Source organism: Mustela putorius, unplaced genomic scaffold (assembly GCF_011764305.1).
Source record: "Mustela putorius furo isolate JIRA1106 unplaced genomic scaffold, ASM1176430v1.1 tig00000382_pilon_pilon_pilon, whole genome shotgun sequence".
Lineage (NCBI taxonomy): Eukaryota > Metazoa > Chordata > Mammalia > Carnivora > Mustelidae > Mustela > Mustela putorius.
This window is the reverse complement of record NW_025421367.1, coordinates 1022465-1048619: the sequence shown is the minus strand read 5'-3', so window position 1 is coordinate 1048619 and position 26155 is coordinate 1022465. Positions and strand designations below refer to the sequence as shown.

At 35.4% G+C, this 26155-nt stretch overlaps 1 protein-coding gene and 1 pseudogene across 2 annotated transcripts in view; one reads left to right on the top strand and one right to left on the bottom strand.

Annotated features, from left to right (window-relative positions):
- The window catches only part of CCSER1 (coiled-coil serine rich protein 1), a 907623-nt gene that overhangs the window by 163880 nt on the left and 717588 nt on the right, over window positions 1–26155 (top strand). The window lies entirely within an intron of this gene.
- LOC101687990 lies at window positions 20799–21805 on the bottom strand (annotated as a pseudogene).

The window sequence follows — 26155 nt, the reverse complement described above, 5'->3', positions numbered from 1 at the left end:
TGATTAAGTTCCTGGGAACCTAACTGAATTTGAAAGTATTTATTTTTATTACATTAAAATGCTGATTTGGAAAGTTGTGTTATCTCTAGATTACTCAGCAAATGCATGCACAAAATTGCCCTGATCTGTTTGTGCTAAAAGATTCTGACAGCTTTCGTTTATGGCTTATTTTACTCTGATAGTGTAATTTCTCTTATTTTCAGTTTGGCATCCTGCTGCCTTTCTGTTGGAACTGTGAATGGCATAGTAAAAACAAAATAAAAAAAAAAACAAAACAACACTAAGTAACTTGTAGGACTTCTTTGGAAGAAGAACAGACCAGATATATATCTGAGGGGAAAAAAAAAGTTACTTGCAGATTATTAGCTTCTCATGTCATATTTTAATTCTTGGTATGTTGAGATCCAGAATTTAAGAAATTACTGACAATAGTTAGATAATCTTAAGATTAAGACTTAAATAGCCAAGCACTAAGCTGTGCATTCACTTTTCTTCTGGGGCCTGCTATTGTCTCCTTTATTAGCTTATCCTTTATTCATTTGTTTATCTATCTATTCACAGTTTTGTTTTGTTTTGTTTTAAGATTTTATTTATATAATTATTTATTTGTCAGAGAGAGAGAGAGAGCGCACGATCGAGCGCGAGCAGGGGAAGTGGCAGGCAGGGTGCCTGATGTGGGACTCAGTCCCAGGATTTGGGAATCATGATCTGAGCCAAAAGCAGATGCTTAACCAACTGAACCACCCAGGCATTTCTGTTTGCAGTTTTTTTAAATAAATATTTATTAAGAACCTGCTCTGAAGATACAAAGAAAACACAGGCCTGGAAGATATTAGAGTTCTAGGTTGGGTGATATTAATGTGCTCTTGTCATTGTTTAATAATTTAATAATTTATATTTAATAATTCTCACTATTTTAAAACTTACAGTGTGAGGGAAATGTTTGATTTGGATTGTGGCCATTTGATATCACAGGCCACAATCCAAATCAAGCGTTTGAATGTTTGATCCTGAACCACATTCAGGATACGTGAATTCCTGTGACCCTAATTTTATATGGAGTGGGGCTCGGGTGCTTAATTGACATCATTGTATATATATGTAAATTATATTTTTTGCAAATTTCTACCACAGAGGCCCAACTGTTAATGTCGAGCAGTCACTCTAAGAGGCAGCAGGAGAAGAAGAAAGTTCATTCATGTTCAAACAATCTGTTTCAAAATATGTCATCTTTACCATCTACCAGTCAAATGAACTCTGCTGATCTTTTAGTATATGTATTTTCAAACTTAGATTTGTGGCATTACATTTCACTCTTACATGTAGTTTTTGGAGCTCAAAATTAAGAGCAAAGCAAAGATGATAATTAGAAGATCTAATTCAATAAATATTTCCTCCTAATTCTGAAATCCTAAATGAGACTTTCAAGTATGTAAAAATGTTACTGGCTTTTTGAGAGTTAAAATAATGATCTCAGCTTTTGGTTCAACTCATTGTCAGCGGAATTAAAGGTAGTTATTGCGAGCTACAAGTACATTTAATGAGAAAAAGGAGCCATTAATATTTGTAAGGAAATGGAGGCACACAAATCGTTCTTTTCAATCCTCATAAATTTTCAGAGGGAAAATCACAAGTATCACTCATTAAATATTGAATTACATTTGTTGATAACTAGTATATTAATTTTAGATTAATAGCCCTAATCCATAATGCCTTTATTGATTTTTCCAGTTACTAACGATGCTTTTCCCATCAAGGTCCTTCTAAGTTGTATCACATATCACATAACACCCACTACTTAGTTACTTGAATGAATAGGTTTCATTTTACCTATTAGATCTCATTCATTTAAATGGAAGAAGTTTCATACATATTAGCATTTCTTACAGCGTTTGGTATAGTGCCTGATACATAATAAATATAGGTGAATTAAAGGTATAATTGTTGATCAGGTTGTGACATATCCTCATATAGATATGATTTAAAGCCTTTAGTAGAATCATTGTTTGGGGTGTGCTTATGCACATTTTTTGACATTTTAATTTGTTATACAAATGTACACATGTTTTTATGATACTGTTTGGTACAGCTCTGATTTTTGATCCTAAGTCCCTGATCAAGATCATACCAATTATGACATTGTTCTGGTAGAAATATAATTCATTTTAGGATAGTCAGCCTTATGGAGTGGTTTCCAGGATCATATCAGTACCATAGTTCTGGATACACCATACAGAGGGGACAAGGAATAGTTAATTATTTGTAATATTTTTTGGAGAACGTATTAAAAAATATAAGTTCTTGGTCAAATACATCTAAGGTGATGTTTTAAAACTGCCCTGCATATTTCATCTAGTCTAATTCACTTCATTTCTTATAAACTTGTAGATTCAGATTTCCCTTTCAAAAAGCATACTTGGATAAAATAGTCCATTCATTTTTTCCCCCAGTTTTGGGGAGGAGTCATTTTCACTTATAAGCTGTCACAATTTGTATGTTTGGTGCACAGCATTATGAGTATCTTACCCATAGAGTTAACTCACTTCATCTAAAAGGACTTGAAGACCAGTTTGAGTAAATAAATAAAGTTGCAGTATCATAATTATTATCACTTTTCTTCATAAAGTTCAAGGAGATGTGCCTGGCACTTAAGTTTTTCCTTTGTGATTTTTTTCCTGAATGCCAGTGTTGCCAGTGTCTTAGGCCAGAAGGGCTACCATAACAATATATCCCAAACTAGGGAGCTTATATATGCCAGAAATTTATTTCTCACAGTTTTGGAGGCTTGGAAGTCCAGTATAAAGGTGCCAGCATTTTTTTTTCTGGTTAATAACCAGCACCCTCTTGATGTGTCTCACATGGCGGGCGGAAGGGGTTCCGGAGCTCTCTAGAGTCTTTGATATAGTCAGCGATCATACTCAGCAGGGCTCCACTCTTGTGACCTAAGCACGTCCCAAAGTCCCCATGTCCTAATACCATCACATCAACATTTCAACATAACGAGTTTTAGGGGAACACAAGTATTCAGAGCACAGCACTGAACAATCTTATTGTTAGCGATATTAAACTACATATATTAAAAGCTTTATTAAGAACCGTACATAGTTCTGTTTATTGCTATTTATCAAGAAAATGGTTGAGAAGGACAGTAGTAGAAGGCAATTTAAAATTCTTTTCTTTAACCATACAATATCTGGGTAACCATAAGATCGTTTGTGGGGCGTCTGGGTCGCTCAGTCAGTTAAGGGACTGCCTTTGGCTCAGGTCATGATCCCAGGGTTCTGGGATCCAGCCCCACATCGGAGTTCCTGTGCAGTGGAGAGCCTGCTTCTCCTTCTCCCTCTGCCTGCTGCTCTGACTACTTGTACTCTCTATGTCTTTGTCAAATAAATAAATAAAATCTTTTAAAAAATCATTTATATGCCTTCTAAAAATAAGAAATTGTAAAATAAAGTTAATTTGCCTTTTATTCTTGGGGTTAGAATCCGAAAATGACAATTTTATGTTTAATTGGATCAAGTTATCTTAATTATCTGTGAGATGAAAACTATTTTATGCCTTATTTAGATAACCCCATGGGCCGGCTAGTTTTCATAGGCATGAAAAAGAATATTTATTTATTTAGAATCCATGACAAATTTCTGACCATCTCAGCAGCTGCACAATCAATGTATAACACAGAATTGACCTTGAGTAAAATAACTCCTTTTTCTGAGGGAGTCAGCCTCCTTTTAAGATACTCCAATATTTTTGATTGTTTTCTCTGTTTCTGAAGTCACAGGAATTTGAAGCTTTTACATTACTCTAGTTAAACAATAAAGAAAAATGTATTTTTTCTTAAAGTCATATTATTTTGAAATTTAAATTTAAATACCTGTTAATTTTAGGGATGCCTGGGTGGCTCAGTCAGTTAAGCATCTGCTTTTGGCTTAGGTCATGGCTTCAGGGTCCTAGTATGGAGCCCCAAGTTGAACTCTTTGCATATCAGGGAGCCTACTTCTCCCTCTCCCAGTGCTTGGGCTCTCTAGCTCTCTCTGTGAAATAAAGAAATAAAATATTTAAAATAAAAAATACATAAAAAAACATAAAAATACATAAAATAAATACTTAAAATACATTAAGAAATCTATTAATTTTAGAAAATTAAATAAAACAAATTTTGACTTCTAAGTTTAAGAAACAGACAATTATAATAGACTTGTGCCTAATATTAGGCATTATTGTCAAATAAAAAAAATATAAATAATGATATTATTCTTAAAATACTTCAAAAATTGAGACAAACTTGTATAATTATTTCAGAAGCCATCATATTTGCCATGCCAGGGTGAAAAGTGTGATTTTCAAATGAGTTGTGCATACATACTTCACATATTTGCTATGTGATGTTATCTTTCTTTAAATTCATCATTCCTAAATTAGAGTAGCTGCTATTACCACTTTTATAGTTTAAGATTTTTATTTATTTATTTGATAGAGATCACAAGTAGCCAGAGAGGCAGGCAGAGAGAGAGGGGGAAGCAGGCTCCCTGCTGAGCAGAGACCCAGATGTGGGGCTTAATCCCAGGGCTCTGAGATCAGGATTCTAGCTGAAGGCAGTGGCTTTAGCCCACTGAGCCAACCAGGCGCCCCCACTTTTATAATTTAATACAATGATCATTTCACTTTGCTCTAAAATACCTTTTTATTTTTACTTTTTGTATTTTATTGTTCTAAGCTTGTTTTATCCAACCTGAAACAATATTTTTTTTTCTTACTTTTGTCTCTTAGGCTCTTTATTATATATATTTATAATTACCTTATAAAATTATGATTTTAGTATTCAACTAGTTGTTTTTAAAAGCACCCTGTGCTTTGTGTGTGTGGCAGTGGGAAACACAAAGAAGTTTTTGTCAAGAGAGACTCACATGAATCAGAGCTTGAACAGACATTAAGAGGCACAGGTGAAGCAGACAGAGATACGGAATACCTTCCCAGCTCCTCAGGTCCTCTTCTTTCTTTACATGATGGGCCCTGGCTCAGGTTCTTGGATGAGATTTGACCTGGTGGATGTGTATAATCATGTTATTTACACAGGAGGAGCCATGTCAGTACCATTGCTCCATTTTTTTTTTTTTTCCTTTTTGATTGTAGTCACCATGCTGTACATTACATCCCCAGAACTTACTTATTTTATAACCAGAAGTTTTTACCATTTGGCCACATGAAACATCTCCATTTCATACTCAGTTATGTAGCACACAGGAACATTTTCCATGAGGCCATATCCCATACCTTTCTATATCACAGTTTTATTTTTCATAAGCAAGCCTAGATAATTAGATACATTCTGTTAAAAGCAGTGCAGAGATAAGCTCTCCTACTAATGAAAACCACTGAGTTGGCCAGTTTGTTTGCTAGGAGGTCTTTCATTAGTACATTTACAATGAGATTATGCCAGGTCTCTTACCTTCTTAATTTCCAGAAAGCGTACTCCATCTCCCTCTACAATAGAGAAGTAGATCACAGACCAGCTGCATAACTCAGGCACTGAGTATAAACTTCAAATGCTCTCCCCAAATTACCCATCCTGTCCTTGACATGCACTTCCAAAATGTTTGTATTTTTACCCATCAGTCGTCCCATTTCCTCTGACCTTAGGTATATTTGTGTGCTTGCTTGCTTGCTTGCTTTCAAGATTTTATTTATTTGACAGAGATCACAAGTGGGCAGAGAGAGAGAGAGAGAGAGAGAAAAGCAGGCTCCCTGCTGAGCAGATGCAGGGCTTGATCCCAGGACCCTAGCTTGTGCGCGCGCTCTCTCTCTCTGACAAACAAATAAAATCTTTTAAAAAATAAAGTCATCGGTGACTTTACCAATTTTCATATTCTTTTTTTTTTTAAGTCTTCATCTTTCTTTTTTTTTTTTTTAAAGATTCTTTTTATTTATTTATTTGACAGAGAGAGATCACAAGTAGATGGAGAGAGAGGCAGGCAGAGAGAGAGAGAGCACCCTGAGACCGCGACCCGAGCCGAAGGCAGCGGCCCAAACCACTGAGCCACCCAGGCGCCCAAGTCTTCACCTTTCTTAACTTCCCTTCATTTCTGACACTGTTGAGGGACTTGACTTGTATACTTACCACTTCCCCTTTTTGCAGTGTTACCGCTCCTCTCGTTCTTTTTCTCCTCCTTCTTTTCTCCTTATAGACTCCTTAATGGGCTTCTTCATATCTACGTTTTAGACGCAGCTATTACTTGTATTTGGTCCATGACACTCTTGCCTTCATTTTTCACCTGTCCTATCTGAAAACTTCACATATAGGTGAAGTCATTTGTGGATTCCACATGAAAGGCTGGGAATCTCTATAATAATCAGAAATCTGACAACATCAATAATCATTGAAGAACATATATTGGATTGATGGAAATAGAATGAGGGTTTATGAAAGATCTGTTTGCATAAGGGGAATAGCAGAAACTCCCAAGGACTGAAACTTTAGAGCAGATATAGAGAAATATGCAGAGAAATGTTCAGTGAATTGATATTTGCCTTATTAGTTAATGGCTCCTCTTCCTTCATTTTCTACCATTTATAATACTGTCCTGTTTTTATATACATATATGTCAGCCTCCTTTAAGATATTCCAGTATTTTCGATTGCCTCCTCTGTTTCTCAAGTCACATTGGGGAAGCAGCAATTACATCACTTAAAATAGGACCTCCTCATTAGAGTCTGTATAATATACTGCAGTAATAAATTCTACCTTCATGGCTATTACCTAGCACTATACTTTTTTATTTTTCATATTTTTAAAAAGAATTTTAATTCCAGTTCATTAACATACTGTGTTGTATTAGTTTCAGGTGTACAGTATAGTGATTCAACAATTCCATACATCCGGTGCTCATCACGATGAGTGACTCCTTAATCCCTATCACCTCTTTAACCCATTCTCCTACCCCCCTTCCCTCTGGTAACCATCAGTTTGTTCACTTTAATTAAGGGTCTGTTTCTTGATTTCTCTCCCTCTCTCTTTTTTTTTCCCTTTGCTCATTTGTTTTGTTTATTAAAGTCCACGTATGGGTGAAATCATACGGTACTTGTCTTTCTCTGACTGACTTATTTCACTTAGCATTATACTCTGTAGCTCTGTCCATGTTGTTGTAAATGGCAAGATTTCATTCTTTCTTATGGCTGAATAATTTTCCATTATATACATATAAATAACCCCTATACACACACACACCATTATACATTATACACACACACACACACACACACACCACATCTTCTTTTTCCATCCGTCAATTGATAGACACTTGGGCTGCTTCTGTATCTTGACTATTAAGTAGTGTTGCTATAGACATTGGGGTGACTTAGTGTTCTTGTATTTTTTTGTGTAAACACCTAGTAGTGCAGTTGTTGGATCCTGAATCGTAGGGTAGTTCTATTTTAACTCTTTGAGGAACCTCCATACTGTCTTCCAGAGTGGCTGTTCCACTTTGCATTCCCACCAGCAGTGCACAAGAGTTCCCTTTTCTCCGACATCCTGTCAATACCTCTTGTTTTTTAGGTTAATTTTAGCTATTCTGACAGGTGTGAAGTGATACCTCATTGTAGTTTTGATTTACATTTCCCTGATGGTAAGTGATAATGAACATCTTTTCATGTGTCTGTTGGCCATCTGTATGTCATCTTTGGAGAAATGTCCATTCAGGCCTACTGCCCATTTTTTAATTGGGTTATTTGTTTTTTGCGTGTTGGGTTTTTAATGTTCTTTATATGTTTTGGATAATAACCCTTTATTGGATATATCATTTGCAAATGTCATCTCTCATTCCATCGGTTGCCTGTTCGTTTTCTTGATTATTTCTTCTGCTATGCAGAAGCTTTTTATTTTGAAGTCGTTCCAATAGTTTATTTTTGCTCTTGTTTCACTTGCCCCAGGAGACATACCTAGAAAAACATTGCTACAACTGCTATCGAGAAGGTTACTGCCTATGTTCTTTTCTAGGATTTTGGTGGTTTACTGTCTCACATTTAGGTCTTTCATCCATTTTTAATTTATTTTTATGTATGGTGTAAGAAATAGCCCAGTTTCATTCCTTTGCCTATTTCTGTCCAGTTCTCCCAACACCAATTGTTGAAAGACTTCTTTTCTTATTGGGTAGACTTTCCCATTTTATCAAAGACTAATTGACTGTATAGTTGTGGCTTTATATCTGGGTTTTCTGTTCTGTTGATTTATGTGTTTATTTTCTTGTATCAGTGCCATGCTGTTTTGATTACTCTTGCTCTGTAATATGACTTGAAGTCCAGAATTTTGATACTTGCAGCTTTGCTTTTCTTTTTCAAGCTTCCTTTGGCTATTTGGGGTCTTTTATGGTTCCCAAATTTTAGGATTATTTGTTCTAGTTCTGTGAAAAATGCTATTGGTATTTTGATAGGGATTGCTTTAAATGTATAGACTGCTTGGGATAGATATTTTAAGTGTTTGTTCTTCTAATCCATGAGCATGGAATATCTTTCCATTTCTTTGTGTCATCTCCAATTTCTTTCATCATGTTTTATAGATTTCAGAGTACAGATCTTTCACCTCCTTCATTGGGTTTATTCTTTGGTGTTCGATGATTTTTGGTGCAATTGTAAATGGGATTGTTTTCTTAATTTCTGCTGCTTCATTATTGGTGTATAGAAATGCAACAGATTTCTGTACATTCATTTTATGTCTTGTGAGTTTACTGAATTTATTTATCAGTTCTAACAGTTTTTCAGTGGTTGTTCTTTTTTTTTTTTTGTTTTGTTTTTTGTTTTTAAATATATAGTATCATATTTTCCATATGATAGCAGCTTAAGTTGAGCAAAAATTGTGGGCTAATATTATGCAAGAAACATGTATTTGATTCTTTAAGAAACTGTCAGAGAATCACACATTGACCACCTCTGTCCTGCTTTGCAGCCTCTGCACCTGCTGTTTCTGCTTTGTCTCCTTCAGAGCTTCCTGTGGATTGTGCCTCAGGCTAGTTCTGGTCCAAAAGAGAAATTTGTGGTGTGATAGTATGTGTGCCAGGTGGAGTGGGGAGTACTGAACATTTTAGAAGGGAAGAAAACATATAAAATATCTTTAGTTACTAAAACTATAAAAAAAGGTGATAATTCTTAAAATGTAGGAAATTAATAAACAACTTTATGATATTTATTTTTTCCCCCAAACACCTTTAAGTGCCTTCTCATCTTTAATATCTTATAAGGATATGCATTTTTTTCCTCTTTGTGAACCTTGTCTAGAATATAATACATTGCTTAAAGATCAAAGAAAGACTGTGTCTCCTAACATAAAAAAATGATCAAAATAAACAAATTTACAAAATAGGAATTCTTTTATGTCATACATGATTTTAACTTTTCATTTTAAGCAAGTAGGGCTTGATGAAAGGAACAATGATTTGGAAAAAGATACAGAATTCTAGTCATTCCTTTCAGCTCATAATAATACTCTACCTATAGAGTTATAGAACTCAGATAATATATTTTATCTGAAAAGTTTCTGCAAATTTTAAGGTACTATACTGATGTGAATGATACTGCATTTTTATTAATAACAAAGACCAAGCAAGAAACCAATAATAATAATAATAATAATAATGCCTTTTAAAATAGTCATTTAGAAAAAAAAATATTTTAAAAGCCAAACTCACATTTAAAATATATCTTACAATGGTGTTGAGTTGGCTTTTTAAGCCACAACAAAAACAGCCCTTAAAAAGTTCTTTAGGAGCACCTGGATGGCTCAGTGGGTTAAGCCTCTGCCTTCGGCTCAGGTCATGATCCCTGGGTCCTGAGATAGAGCCTCACATCAGGCTCTCTGCTCAGCAGGGAGCCTGCTTCCTCCTCTCTCTCTCTCTCTGCCAGCTTCTCTGCCTACTTGTGATCTCTGTCTGTCAAATAAATAAATAAAATCTTAAAAAAAAAGTTTTTTATATGTTATTGCTTTATTAGAATAATCTTTTTACCTGGTTTCGCATTTGGTTAGTTTTTGGAAATGGATTACATTTTCAAAATCAATTTATGTTGCTTAGAAAAAAATAGTAGATACATTTAAGATTTGCATATTTTACTACATTTTTGTACACTTGAATTAGAAAGTTTACTCAGTCTAGTTATTTCTTGATGGTGAAATTAAGAAAAAAGCATCTGCCCTAAAGATGCTGTCCTGGCTATTTACAAAGAAATTTAATTTGCATCCTTTGTTTTTATAAATAAAAAACAAGTTTAACTGCTGTGAACATCCATGTGGGCACATATAATTAATCACATTATAATTTGATAATTACTACTTTAAAAGTACCTTCTGATAAATTGCAAGATAATGTTATCCAAAATGGTAATATACACTGATATCAAAGATGTCAAAGACTTAAAAATTATGTTAAAAAAGTAGCTATTTATAAAGTACCTTATTTACCTCAAAACAAATTTTGAACTGTAGTGTATTTAGTAATAGTACTTGTCTGTCTGGTCATAATTTAAGATTTTTAAACTTCCGTGAGACAACTGTAACACACTGAAGTTTTTGCTCTTGTCTGTTTTACTTCTTCATTCTTTTGGAAGAATACACCCCCCAGTAAGGTTTTTAGCTTGAATATTTAGACGGTATGGATTTGAATGGGAGGCAAGCAGGTGTCAGATAATTCATATCATGTATCAGGAACTAGTCCGGGTGAGACAGTATATCTCAGCATGCTGTTCCTTTCAGTAGGTTTATGTTCCAAAGAAATGCAGATACATTAATATAAATAGTGATTTTCAGTGAAAAGAAGATCAGCCACTTAGCTATGGTTCATGAATCACAGTGATTCTCTTTCTTTTATTTTTTTATTAATAATAACAGTACATAGAAACTCTCACTGAACCAAGTGGGTACCCTGATCTTAGAGATTTAACTTGACCCAGCAGTCCACTGGAAGTTGCTATAGCTGAGCAACAAGAACTGAAGTGCTGGGTTTACATTTAGAGAAAGATAAAGGAACTGTTAATGCATGCTTTTTCCCAGGAGCATTCATCTCTCTAGGAAGTCCTGCATAACAAAAGGGAGTTGGGGCACCATTAACTTTTATGAAGTGATATTATGATTTCTTGAAGGGAACTTACTGTTACACAGTTGGAAGCCTGTAAGGTCTGTTAAGTAAAGAAGTTCAAAGATAAACCTCTGTTGTTCAGTATATAGTTTTGTTTTCTGTGTTTTGATTCAGTGCAGTGGAGTTGAACATAAAAGTACTAAAATCTCCAGCTTTTCATGATTCTTCCCTAGTTGTTGTAAGTAGACCATTAGGTAATTTTAAGGAAATCAGAATATTGACCCGTACAAGTGATTTTTACAGAAATTGGTTTTATTCATACAAAAGAACAACATAAAATGATTTCCCCATTTTGACACAGTGGCTTTTCTAAAAGTTCCTATATGTAAAAATAATAATTCTTTCAAGATAAAATAGCAAATTATTCTGGTTCAATAAGCAAGTCTATTTCAGTAAAGCATTATACAAAATCTTCATTAAGAAATACTTTTAAAAATACTTAAAAAACCACAGAATTGCATAATAAAATCACAATCAAGTTGCTTATAGTACAGCAGCCCAAACTGAAGAAAAATTCAGAAGATAGTTCTGTTAAATGGACTTACTAGCTGAGCAATATGAATTCTCAGCTGAGCTCAGTGCCAGCTGTGCGTCCAACAAGTGTTAGGTACTGTTTGAAAGGCAAGCAGATGTCATGGTGAGCAGGAGGAGGAGGTCTCTTTATTTATGGAGACTTAATTATGTAATATTTAAGAACAAGAAAATACTGCTTTAAAAACAATCTAGATCTTCTGTGAGGGTGTTGGAGTTCTTACATTTAAAAAATACAGGTTCCTTACTTGCAAGTACACCTAACTAGAATAGGACAGAAATTACTGGTTCTGGAATCTGACTATTACAGATCTAAGTTGTGTCAAATAGTGAGCAGTCCATTAACAACTCAGAAAAATAGAAGTGAGGGGATATAATTGGCTCTTAATTATTGGTAAGGTAGCACAAAGATTCAAGTAAGAGAAACCCAGATTATTTTGCAATGAAGAAATAAATAAAATTCAGCTTTAAGTTTATTAATTACCTTATTCGTGTATTTAGTTATCATTTATTAATTGATGTTTATGTAATTGATTTTTTGAAGCTGTGGAAATGGAGCAAAAATATCAACAGGGTCTAGGTCACCAGGGCTCTTAGGTATAGCAAAACAAAATAGACAATAAGTAAATTATTACAGTAGGATAGTGGCACAAATGAGTAAATTCTTGAGTGTTCACAAAAGGTTTCATAAAATAAGTAGTGTCTTAAATAGCTGCTATAAAATGATAATTTTAAAAAATATGACTTTTGTACACAGGTCAAAGATTTGTTCTAATTAATCTGTCAGGGAACCAGTGAAAATTAGAGCTATTCAAATGATATCTGAGGAACAGGTTATTTATAGGAAGTTTAATAAAGAAATATTAGAATAATACTGTGATTATAAACCTGATTAATGTCTTATAGTGCAATAAGCTCTTTTTTACAAAAACATTTGTATCTCTATTGGGCACAAATCTGCTTATTAACATGTAACTTCACAGAGTCTGTGCCCTTGATTAACAGCAGATGACAAAATCAAAATCAGGACAGTCCCCTTGAGAATTATTTAATCTTCCAATAGACATTAACAAGACATGCAATCATCCTCTTGGCCTTATTCCTAATATTTGGATATCTTTTTCTTAACATTGCTCTCTTAGATCTCAAGTATTTTTCCAAAGAGTACTGTAACATAGTATTGTATGCTACCATATTATAAACATTACTATACCATATTTATGATATAATTATTATATTAAGATTATTGATCTCAGTAAAAAGGCTGATCCTGGTGGTTTTTTTTTTTTTTTTTTAATGGACTTACTATTTGCATTCATGCAGTAGGAGATGTTAGTTAATTTGTGTTCCTCCTTGAGCTTAGGGTACAGAGTAACTGCTATCTAGAACTGTCATTAAGAAATGTAGGACTAGATCTTTTAAAGCTTTTATTTGCTTTCTAGAAATTTCTAGACTAGAAATTCTAACCTGCTTCTCCATTAGATATCACTTGTAGTAACTATAAATTTGGCAAATTCCTTTCTTCTGAGGTCTCCAAAATTTGTTAAGGTCCCTGTCCTTCCAGAGATTAGCTATATTTAACAGTGCAGTTCTTTCCATGAGACTCTGAGACCCTATTTTTTGAGAACCTGACTTCTGATTTACCTTTATCCAGATCTCAAAGAGTTGCCCTCCTTTTCAGTGGGCACACAATTTTAATTAATTTGAGCTCTTAACTCCACAGACAAAAACTCTTAATAAGTCAGATTTTCTGTTGTCTCTTTTCAGGAGATACTAGATCTCCAGCATCAGTGGAGATAGTAAATGGTCAGACCATTAAATTAGATGCCTCACAAATAAGGATTTATTGATCATATAAAACTATACTCAGGGGCTCACATATACACAGGGGCTTCCTAGACCATGTTGTTGAAACTGGCTTAGGTCCATTGGTTACTAGTTCCTCACTTGGGTGTAGAAAGGAGCATAGCTGAAGCTATGACTTAACATAGGGTGCTTTCTCAACTATATAGTTGTATCTGGCTTAGTGGTTTGAGACCAGACAGACTCAGCAGGAGTTAGATAAGAAAGAAAAAACAGAATTTGTTAGAAGCAAAAACAAACAAAAGGAACCAAACCGACCAACCAAACAAAACAAATCCATTATAAAACCAGGAGAAAGAAAAAAAAAACCAGAAAAACAGAGTCAGCAAAGGTAAAATACTGTTGTCACTTGGGAATCACTTTGGTATCCAAGACAGGACATGCTTGGCCTCAAACAGACTGTGAAGTGAATTCTCTAACAATGCAGTTTAATCGATTCTGGCACGTGAGTCCACTAGGATATCTCAGTGGGTTATCTAAAGGTACAATTTTCCAAAAGTTTAAAACATTTCAGAAAGTTTAAAAGTTTATACAAATATAGATGGGGCAAGAATCAAAGATTTACTCAACTAACTAAGAGAAATTAGTAAATTCTTTAAAAAGCATTAGAAATTAGGTATTTATAGAAATTTAATAAGATAATGTTAGAATAAGATTACAAAATTGAATAGAAGAACAGCTAATGTTCTACAGGGCAATAATCCATTATCAGCAAGAACATTTGTATCTTTACTGGATGCAAATCTACAAGTTACCATGTGACTTCACTTAGCTGCAGCCCTTAATTAATAGTAATAGTAAATAGCAAAATGAAATAATACTGTAATGTTCTACAGAATTCAGTAATTCTTGGCAGAGCATTTTAAAAATAGTTTAGTGTGTAGTCATCTTTTTGGCCTTGTTTCTAAGTTTTGGATAATGGTACTTAATACATCCATTAAGTGAGCACAAGAGAACAAAAATTTAGACTTAGAGCAATTCATGAGTAATTCCATCAATGCATAAAACATATATGTGAGGCCAGGAATTTTGAATTGAAGGTGGAATCTGATAGGGGGAGAGACATAAGGCAGAGCTAGTCAGAGAGAGTTACGTATTGTATAACAGAATTTTGTAGGAAGTTTTAAGTAGGATAGTGCAATGAATATGTGTGCTTTTTAGTATTATTATCCACGTAATTTTAAATGGATTAATTGAATTCAGTAAGTGGTTGTAGGTTATAGGGATAAATACCTTACATGAAAAAACGAATGTTTTTTATTATTGTATGAATGCAAAATAGAATATTACTTTTTTTGTTGATATTTGAGGTTAAATTTTTATATTCCAATTTGGTTGAGAGACTTCTAAATTAAATTCTCAGCATTTCATCACTGCTTCTATTTTACTCATCCAGTTATGTATTAAGTTTTACTTTTGCTTGTTTCTTAAAATTGTATAATTAAAATATGTCCATTAGTGAATGATTACTGAATAATTATTAACTTACCAATTAAATCTTTTATGGGGAATAACGATAAAGATACTCCCAGGAGAAAGTAAAGCACTGAGTTATGCTAATTTTAGCTATTTTTCTTTACTTGGCAATTGGTTTACCTTTTTCACATTATAAAGTATATAATTATACTCAGTCATAAAGTACCATAATTTATTAGCTATTGAAGTCACACAGCCTAATTTATGAACAATCCATTTCCTAAGCAGGCCAGTTTTTTCATAATCGTTATCTAAACTGCCAACTTGTATAATATCCATGTAACTTTGTGCACGGGGTAGTGTGAAAAGTGACATAAGGTAATAAGAGCAATTTATAGAAACAGAAAATCTTACTTGTAGCAAGTGGTCGTTGGTTAAGTGGTCCTTGTGAATGTAGGGATTGATACTCGTATTGCATTGAAATTCACAGAGTTATTTTGTTTTGTTTTTTCTGTGTCTCATTCTGGAATCTGCTACCTTCTTCAGAGTGCATTTTTATTTTAATAAATGTGGTAGACATGAGGAACAAGGGACCAGAGATGCAATCTGTTTGAGCTGATTGCATGATTCTCCTTTAATCAAAATGATGTGCCATGATTAAGAAAGAAAAATTAACTGTCACCTAGGCTTCTTAATTGATAGAAAAGGAAGTGCCACACTTTTTCTGAATCATTTTCTTAACCAGTTCAGGGAGTGAACTTGAAGACACCAAACGAGGTAATTAATGATGGGTGGGTTAGAAATGAGAAATACAAACAATCGTGTCTGAAAATAAGGAGGATGTAATGATTATATATAAGCTTGCAGATAATTATTATTTTCAAATATTTATTCTTAGGGTGCGTTCATATGTTTTTCCTGATGCCTTAAAACATCAGGAAAAATTTTTTAAGCACGAGGAGTGCTTTTTATGACTATTTTACCTATAATTTTCATAATTAAACATTTTATAACTTTTCCCTTCTCTTTTTTTCAACCGTATCAATTTATTCCATAAATTAGTTCATATTCAGGGATAGGGAAATTGGGAAGTTTATGTTTATTGGGATTTTATTATGTATCATGGTTTACATGGTCCCTTTTCATGTGAGGACTATTATTTCATGTTTACAACTCTAAGAAGATTCTGTAAGAGCTCTCTGTACTTTTATTGATTGATTGATTTTTTTTTCTTCCAAGTTTTTTTTTTTTAATTCCAGTTAGTTAGCATATAGTGTAATATTAGCTTTAATGGGTAGAATTTAATGATTCATCACTTACATACATCCAGTGCTCATCACAAGTGCCTGCCTTAATACCCATCACTTATTTAACCCATCGCCCTACCCACCTCCCTGCGCTCCACTCCTTTTATTCTCTATAGTTTATTTAATTTTAACTAAATTAAAATTATAGTTTAATTTTAACAAATTAAACAAACATTTAATTTGTTTCTTAAATTCTGAGTCTGAGTAATACCATACGGTATTTGGCTTTCTCGGACTTTTTTATCTCACTTAGCATAATGCACTCTTAGCTTCACCCACATTGTTGCAAATGACAAGATCTCATTCATTTTTATGACTGAGTGTACACACACACACACACACACACACACTCCAAATCTGCTTTATCCATTCATCAGTCAGAGGACATTTGTACTTGTTCCATAATTTGGCTGTTGTTGATAATGCTGCTATAAACATTGGAATGCATGTCTCCCTTCAAATCAGTATTTCTGTATCCTTTGGGTAAATACTTGGTAGCGCAATTGCCATGTCGTAGGGTAGTTCTATTTTTAACTTCTTGAGGAAATTCCATATTGTTTTCCAGAGAGTATTTGCACTTTTATTAAATGGCTGTTGTCCTTAAAATTCCCTTTTTCTTATTGAACTAAATTCTGTCTTCTTCAAGTTTGTATCTAGTTCTCTGATGCTGTACACAATTCTAGTCTGTCAGATATTTAAAGCTTTTTAGAAGTATTTATGGCATTTAAAAAATAGGCATAAAATCTATAAGTTCTTTCAATATGCAGAACCTTACTATTTTCTCTATCCTATTTATAGTCTTTTTTAAAAAAATTTTTTATAAACATATATTTTTATCCCCAGGGGTACAGGTCTGTGAATCACCAGGTTTACACACTTCACAGCACTCATCAAAGCACATACCCTCCCCAATGTCCATAATCCCACCCCCTTCTCCCAAACCCCCTCCCCCCAGCAACCCTCAGTTTGTTTTGTGATTAAGAGTCACTTATGGTTTGTCTCCCTCCCAATCCCATCTTGTTTCATTTATTCTTCTCCTACCCACTTAAGCCCCCATGTTGCATCACCACTTCCTCATATCAGGGAGATCATATGATAGTTGTCTTTCTCTGCTTGACTTATTTCGCTAAGCATGGTACGCTCTATCAAGATCAAAAGCTTTTGCACAGCAAAGGAAACAGTTAACAAAATCAAAAGACAACTGACAGAATGGGAGAAGATATTTGCAAACGACATATCAGATAAAGGACTATTTATAGTCTTTTTTAGCGAAAATATCCACTGGTAAATGGCATAAATCACACATAATCTGCACCCTGAGTAGAGTGATACTAATATATTCTTGCATATTAGATTCTGGAATTTCTTTAAGTTGAAAATTACGTATTTTGTTTCCTTCTAAGAGATTTTTGGCTCCAAACATAGACCTTTCACTAAATGATTATTTTGTCTATTGGCTTGATTAATTTAACTGAGAGGTGTTACTGAGTTAGAGGGCCTGAAGCCAAAAGTAAAATTATTTATTTTAGTTGTGTAGATTTGGTTAAAGATTTCTCCTTATGATAACTGATATGGGAAGTGATATTCCAGATTACAAATTTAGGATTCCATGTGTGTCATATAAGAAAATATAAAATGAGTTAAAAACACTTACGACCAAATTAAACTAACGATTCTGCTTTCATTGGTTCAATATGGCTAATCTCAGCCAGTGTTTATCTCAGTTCTTGGAGTTAATTTTAAATAGTTGGTTTTAAGTAAGAATTACAATAGCCTGTTAAAGACTTTGAAAAAAAATCTGTAAATTTCTTATTGCCCATATCATTATGCAAGAAGAATGACATCATTCTGGTTCCTATCCTTCAGGATATGTCCCCTAGATTCATGTCTTTGAGCAGAGATATTGAGCAGAGGAGTTTACTTTGCTCAGATTGTCAGGAAAGTAGTCATTTCTGATGATATGTGTGTGTGCACTTTGCTGAAGTCGGTCCAGTGTGTGGAAATACATATGGATAAAACAAGTGAATTTGGAGGTTATTATTTTTTTGTATAAGATTTATTGTAAATACCCTCAATAATAAGTCCAACTTTTGCATTCATCATCAACAGCTATAACTGATATTTATTGTGGCTCCAAGGCTAAAATCAAAAGTAAGCAAGTTATAGATTGTTTATTGATACAGTGTAGTAAAATGCTAGACATGTGTAATGCTCAGCTCAGGAAATGAGAGAAAGTGGAAAGAAAATAGAACTTGGAATTAAAAGATCTGGATTTATTTTGACATCTCTGAGCTTAAAACCCTATACTTTTAGTACCTTTTCACAGAGTGGTTGTGAAAATTAAAATCGAGTTTAAATTAAAACTGGGGTATGTGTCAAGAAAACATTACCAGCCAAATGAAGCTCCTGGTGTTTGTGAATGTGAGAGGAAGACCATTATAGTGAAGGCCAGCTTTCCAGATCTCAAAGCACCACTTCAAATCAGCATTGTTAGAATAAACATTCAGCTATGGTAGCCAGCAGCCTTGAGCAGCGGTGGGCCTCCCAGAAGCCAACCCAGCAGCCAAGGCTGTAAGCCAGGGTTTTCTAGTATAGTAATAAAATCGCCCTATTGGTTGTTCAGAGCTTTAAACTGAAAGATGTGAAGTTAAAATACTAAATACAAGGAGGTCCTTGAGACTCTTCCTACCAGAAGACCCTATACCTGGAAAACGTGGTCTTTCAGTTCGAACTGATACTGAGACAGTCTTGTCTGGCTTTCACAAGGAACCCATCTCTTGACTGATTTTGTTTGTAGCATTCTAATCATTCCAGTTACCAATGGCCCTCTCATGGACTGTACCTATGAGGAGTATTCTGAAGAAAAGTTTCATAGCAGCCATACTCTCAGTTTTGAAGGGGGGACAACTACTTTATTGATATTATAAAAATGTACTAGAAGCAGAAAGAAGGGAGGGGAAATCTGCACCCAGATGAGGGCAGTGGTAAGCAGTAAAGGAGCAAAAGACAAAAAGTTATGTCAAATCAGGTACTTAACAACATCCAATCTCATTACCTGGGGAAGCCCCGTGGAGACAGCCCAGCTGGAGTCCCCAGTGGAGTGTCCTCCCTTCAGGTGAGACTTCCAATTGACCATCCCCATAAGGGCCATCTTATAGGGCAAATGACGGGGTCTGAAGTCAAACATTTGTTTGCCTACGTGCGAGTTGAGTGAGCCGCATTATGTTACTTCGTCTACACCTTCAAGGAGCCTGGGCTAGGTGTGCTTGCCTCCCCTCCCAGATTCCATTCTCGGGGACCAGCCCAGCCTGGAGCAGGAGGGGATGGAAAGCAAGATTTATAGCTCTTGGCCTCTAGAACAGAAGGGCCAGTTCTGACTTTAAGGCCAGCCAGTGTCAACTAATCAGGCTCCTAAGATCACTTACGCAGGACAAGTCTCACAAATAACATTCTTTAGCCTGCCTGGTATGTGCAGGTCAGGGTGGTCATTTTGCAGGACAAATCACAGAAATCTCCATTCATACAATACAGGGGTGCAGAATGAAGGAAGCAGGACTGGGTGTAAGGATAAGTTGCACTATGATGCACTACAGCAGAGCCTTAGCTGACCCTATAGTGACCTCTCAGGCTGAGATGGTCCTTCCTGTTTGTCCGAAATTGATGCAATTGGAAGCAATCTCTGTACTTTCACATTTGACCGATTGATGCAGGCTGCCCTAAGAAGGGGTTATGATCTGCTTTGGCAAAGCAGCAAAGGCTGAGAGTTGAGGCCAAGCTCTGAAGAGGGATTCAGTTGAAAGCTGTCTGTTGTCCAAACCTAGCAGCTGGGGGAACTCTTAAAAATTGTTAAGGACCTGGAATAGCTTTTGTTTTTGTACATTGCATCAATTATTACTTACTTCATTAGTAATTGAAACAGATATTTGAAAAATATAATAGCACTAAAGCCATTATATGTTAAATAAAATAATTTTATGAAAAATAACTATTTTCCCCCCAAATTAAAAAAAAATAGCAAAGACAGGGGCATGTTCTGATGTTTTTCCAAATTCTTCATTGTCTGGTTCAATAGAAGACCACTGGGCTCTGAGATCTGGATCTCTATCTTTTACAGTATTTTGCTTTGTAAGTACAGTGAGCTTCCCAGAGACAAGTGGCTGGAAAAGGGTACTTCCCTTTTCCTGAACTAAACTAAATGTGGTATCTGAAATAATCTCAGTGAACTTTTCATACTCCAGATAAATGATTCTGCTGATATTCATACTTAATTTTTGTGAAACTCCTCTTCTCTCATTATTCTTCAAACATGTCGTGTTCACGTCCAGTTCTGGAATTTGGCTCATCTTGTTATCCTCCCATTCACATGTCTGATACCTTCCTCTTCACTTAACGCTTTCCTACTTCTTCTTTTTTTTTTTTTTTTAATATTATACGGCCATTTAAAATCTTTAATCAAATTTCACCAAAGATTACCAGCCATATTACATGCCATGATTAGCTTTCTATAAACAACTTTGCTTTCCATGTACAAATCAGTGTTAATGAAATAAAAAGTAAAACCGTATCCTAGGCAAAGAACTTTATTAATCTTGTTTCAAACTTTATTCCCAGGCTTCTTCAGCTTAATAAGCTGCAAAGAATGAACTGTGTATGAGCAAAAACTTAAAAGAGCTGCAGTGTCCAAGGGGCTTGGGCTTAAAAATATTAGAGATCTAGATTTTATCAGATCCATGAACAAAATTTTAAAAAGCAGTCATAATATAAAATAGCAGCTCCCAGTAACTTCTTTAAGTTTTATCTTCTTCAGAAGTTGACTCAATTCAGTTTGCTTCATTCATGGAAGCTTCATCAAAATTCTCCACAAGATCTGGAACTTCATCATCATCATCCTCTCCGGTAGCAAGTGGTGCTTTTCCATCCACAGATTGTTTGGGCAGAGCTTCAGCCAGTCTTCTTAAACTAGTCAGACTGTCTGCACCAAGTTGGTTTAAGATACTGGGTAGCATTTCTGTCAGCTGCTTTGTCTCAGCATGGCCTGTAATGGTGAAAGTGTTCGCTGCCAGCGATGCCTGAACTTTGGGGTTGTTAAAGTGGATCACTGTTCCTTGGTTTGTGAACATATTCACTTCTTCAATACCAGAGATATTGTTTACCCCTAACTTCTTTTTTTTTTTTTAAAGGTTTTATTTATTTATTTGTTAGAGAGAGCGCGCCCGAGCACAGGCAGACAGAGTGGTAGGCAGAAGCAGAGGGAGAAGCAGGCTCCCTGCTGAGCAAGGAGCCTGATGTGGGACTAGATCCCCGAATGCTGGGATCATGACCTGAGCCGAAAGCAGCTGCTTAACCAACTGAGCCACCCAGGCGTCCCATATCCCTAACTTCTTTAAGGAGAACTGAAGTTTTTTATCATCTGCTGTAGCTGTTCTATGAACCCACCTTCTTCTTTTGGCGAGCAGTTCCTTTCCCACCAATGCGCACTTGTGCTTGCAGTTTGGTGAGTTTCTCATGGTTCATGATAGTTTCTTTCATCTTGTTGGAGTGGAAATGGGACCGCATGGGGGACTAGGGTTGGCGCTCAGGGGGTCTCGGGCGGACCAGCTGAGATTAGGTGCACACACGCGGGGACGCAAGATGGCAGCTAGAGGCCTTCCTACTTCTTAATACATGTCTAATTTAAGTCTTCTTTCCCTTGTAAAACTCTCGTTGAATATTCTAGCCTTTACTGATTTAAACTTCTACTTTGATTTTCTGTTACACTGGTAGTTTATACTGTATTGCTCATTTACTGATAGCCTATGAGGTTTGGTAAAAATAACTTCACAGTTTTACAGATATGGAAACGGAAGTACAGAAACAGTGAGTAGCATTAAGTAACAAGTCATAAAGTAGTAACTGTAAGAATGAGCCTGGAAAACCTGACTCCAGGGTCCATGCTAGCAATTAGTTTGTTTGTTTATGTATCTGTTTATTTTTAAAGATTTATTTATATATTTTAGAGAAAGAGAGCTTGAGGAGCAAGAGGAGGGGGGGAGGGAGAGGTGCTGTAGGATTTCATTTCCTTCAGTGCCTGTGGTTCTTGATCATGCTGCTTGGAAGAATGAAGAGATAGACCAGACAAAGTGTGGTGGGCAGCAAAGCAAAGTTTATTGAGCAATAGTACAAAGGTCCCAAAGAGGGAAGGGGCCTGGGAGAGTTGTCACCAGAGTTTCTAAACCTAGGGGTTTTTATTGGCTTGTTGGTAGGCCATTTTAATCTGATTAACTCTCCATGGGCCTGACACCCAATCAGGATTTTGTCCATGAACTCATATACCTGTACGGTGGGGAAGGGTGGAGGGCTCCTTTCAGGTTGGTGTAGAATTCTTTCAAGTTTGGTTTCCTCTTTGGGCAGGGTCCCTTGTCCCTGCCCACTTTCTTCTGACTGTCCTTCATCAGAGGGAGAGAGAATCCCAAGCAGACTCCGCCTGAAGCATGATGCCAGCCTTGGAGCTCCATCTCACAACCCAGAGATCAGGATCTGAGCCAAAGTCAAGAGCCATGTACTTAGCAGACTGAGGCACCCAGGCACTGCTGGAGTCCATGCTTTTGGTCCCTACTTTAAAGGAAGAGGAAATGAATGCTCTTGATTTTAGAGCTTGAGTTTTTGGTAGTTGAATTCTTTTCAAACCTGACACTGTGAGCTTCAGAAAGCACTGATTATTCACTGATACTATATATCTAGATTAGCTGATTAAGCATTACTTAGAATTCTTCAGTTATTTTAAGCATTAAAACTCCAAGGTTCACTCTGAATAGCAAACCCTTCTCATGATAATCAGTTACACAAGAAAACTCTCTATTAGGTTTTAGCTATAAGCTGTATCATCTTACTTTGTAATTACTATCTGACAGACTTCTGTAGAACTTTATTCCTTTTCTTTAGTACCCTTATCTCAGTTTATGATTATACATTTATTAGTGGTATTATTTGATTGACAGTCTTCTCCCACACTGGACTATAGACCTGGTGAACATAATGATTTCATTTCATGATCACTACTGTGCCCTCAGCAAGAATAATAGTGCCTGGAAATTATGGTATATTCAACAAGTATGTAATGATTGAATAACTTAGTCTTAATGGAACCCTTAGTTTTCCTTTTTAACATCAGGAGATTAAAATATCTCAAAATATGTGTATACTTTTTTTTAAATGCTACTTACTCCTTAATGGAGATGCTGTTGCACTCTATTTTTAGAAGTTTTCACCATTAATTCTTGTTTATGATGCATTAAGTTTTCTCTATTTTTATAAGATCATACAGGGTTCTTATAATAATGGACATAGCAAAAGCCAAGTATTGAAATTTGGAGGTCTGAGTATGCTTCCAATTATCAGGAATGTAAGCTAATCAATTTAAGAAGATTTTACCTATGCTTTTCAAGTTATTTTCTGATTGTATTTTCCTTTTTTTTTTTCATTGCTTTTTATCTACCTTACGTTCTTTTCTTCCTGCTTTTAAAAAGTCTGCAATTATATTGGCATCTTGGTTAATAGAGTGAGTATGAGCTGGGGAAGTGGCAGAGGGAGGAGAAGCAGACTCTCCACTGAGCAGGGAGCGCAGTATAGGACTTGACCCCAGGATCATGACCTAACCTGAAGGCAGATGCTCAACTGACTGAGCCACCCAGACCTACCACTAGTGTCTAGTTCAAAACAGCAACTTTCTATTTTCATTCTGTTATACCTTACACAGGAAAGGTAATCAAAATATAAAAATATGCCATCTTTTGTAAGAAAATAAAAATATTTCATTCCAATTACCTTCCGAAGACTTGAGCTTTGTTTATTGTTTTATCTTTAAGCATAGTACTGAGTCAAGGAATGTTTGTTGAATTTAACTTAATTGACTACTTTCTGGTTCTGTACTCCATTTACAATGAAATACAGTGAACTATGACAGTGACAAAGGCTCTCCTGTTATACCTATGTTCACTGATAAGCAGATATTCCACATGAGGTATACATCGTATTATTGTATTTACATCATAACATGCTCTAGGACTAACCACATAAAGTAATAAAATAAGATAGTATAGTGATTTTCAGTTTGTAGACTATATATTCCTGGTATGTAATATAGTTTCTTCAGGAGTCCTGAGTAAAAGCAGTGTCTATTGAATAAATAAATAAACCATGTGCATCCATGTGCTTCCTAGATTTGAAATGTTTGCTAGGGCTCCTGGGTGGCGTAGTCAGTTAAGTGCCAGACTCTTGGTTTCAGTTCAGGTATTGATCTTAGGGTCACGAGATACAGCCCTGCATCAGGCTCCATGCTCAGTCTGCTTGAAATTCTGTCTCCCTTTCCCTCTGTCCCAACCCCCTGCACACACACTCTCTCTCTCTCCTAAAATAAATAAATCTTTAAAAAAATGTTTGTTGTAACTTTTCATAATACACGGTTTATATATTAACATAGTTTATAACAATCCTTTGGGGGAGAAGAATCCTTTTCCTTCTCTAGAGCTCCAGACTAGTATACCCTACTTTTCTCTGGTTACTCATGACAAAAATCTTAAAGTCATCCTTGTCCATATTCCTCTTGTGAGAAATTTCATTCACAAATTCTTTTTTTAAATTTTATATATATAATATAATATATATATAAATATTATACATATTTTATATATTTATATACATATATACCATATATACATATATATATACACACACACACATATATGTGTGCGTGTATATAATTTATGTGACATACAGAATCTGACCAGTTTTCATCATTTACATGTTTGGAAACACTACCATATTTCTAACTTACCTTTTTGGCTAGATTATTGCAATAGCCTCCCAACTGTTCTCCTTCTATCTGTTCTCTTCTTGCTCACCTGTAGTCTTGTTTTCTTCATGTTGCTAGAGTGATCCTCTATAACTAAATTAAATTGTGTTCTGTGTGTTCATAACATTTTCCACTGGTTTCCCACTTACCCAAAGAAAAAGCAAAGGACTTACACTGGCCTAAGTTTCCCTAAATGACCTTGTTCCTTGATTTCACTTTATAATTATTTTTTGCTACTGTGTCTTTTACTTATTACTCTGCTAGCCACTCTAGCCTCTCTGATTTTTCTCTAACTCGTCAAGCAATTTCTCATTTTGGTTTTTTGTACTTGTAATTCCTGCTGCCTGGAACACCTTTCCTCCAGGTTTTTGCCTGTCACCCTCCTTAATTATTTCTTTTGGATTTCTGCTCAAATATCACCTTATCTTGGGTCATCCCTGACTATTCTGTGTAGAACACTTTTCTTACCCTCTGGATCCTCTTTACCCTGCTTAATTTTTTTTCTCTGTATCACTTATTACCATTTTACATATTATGTATTTGTTTACTTGTTTATTGTTGGCCTCATCCCATACTTAAATAAAAGATCCTTGAGGGCATGGACTTCTTCTTCTTCTTCTTCTTTTTTTTTTTTAATGAAACATCTCTAAGGCACTAGTACAGAGTCTAAGACCAAGAAGTCATAGAATACATATTAAATGAATGGAAGAAAGAAGAAATGAATAATTGAGGAGATGAAGATTTATGAGTTTGTAGTAACTCCTCCTCCCCCTTTCAATGGTTTAATGCCACTAGAATAAGAACATGCTAAAATAGACTTTTTCTAAATCAGCAAATTACGTATTCATTTCTCTGGTGGCCACACAAAAGGGGAGTTACTGCAGGTGGTTCAAAATACACATCCTGGGTGCCTGGGTGGCTCAGTGGGTTAAGCCGCTGCCTTAGGCTCAGGTCATGATCTCAGGGTCCTGGGATAGAGTCCCACATCGGGCTCTCTGTTCGGCAGGGAGTCTGCTTCCTCCTCTCTCTCTCTCTGCCTGCCTCTCTGCCTACTTGTGATCTCTCTCTGTCAAATAAATAAATAAAATCTT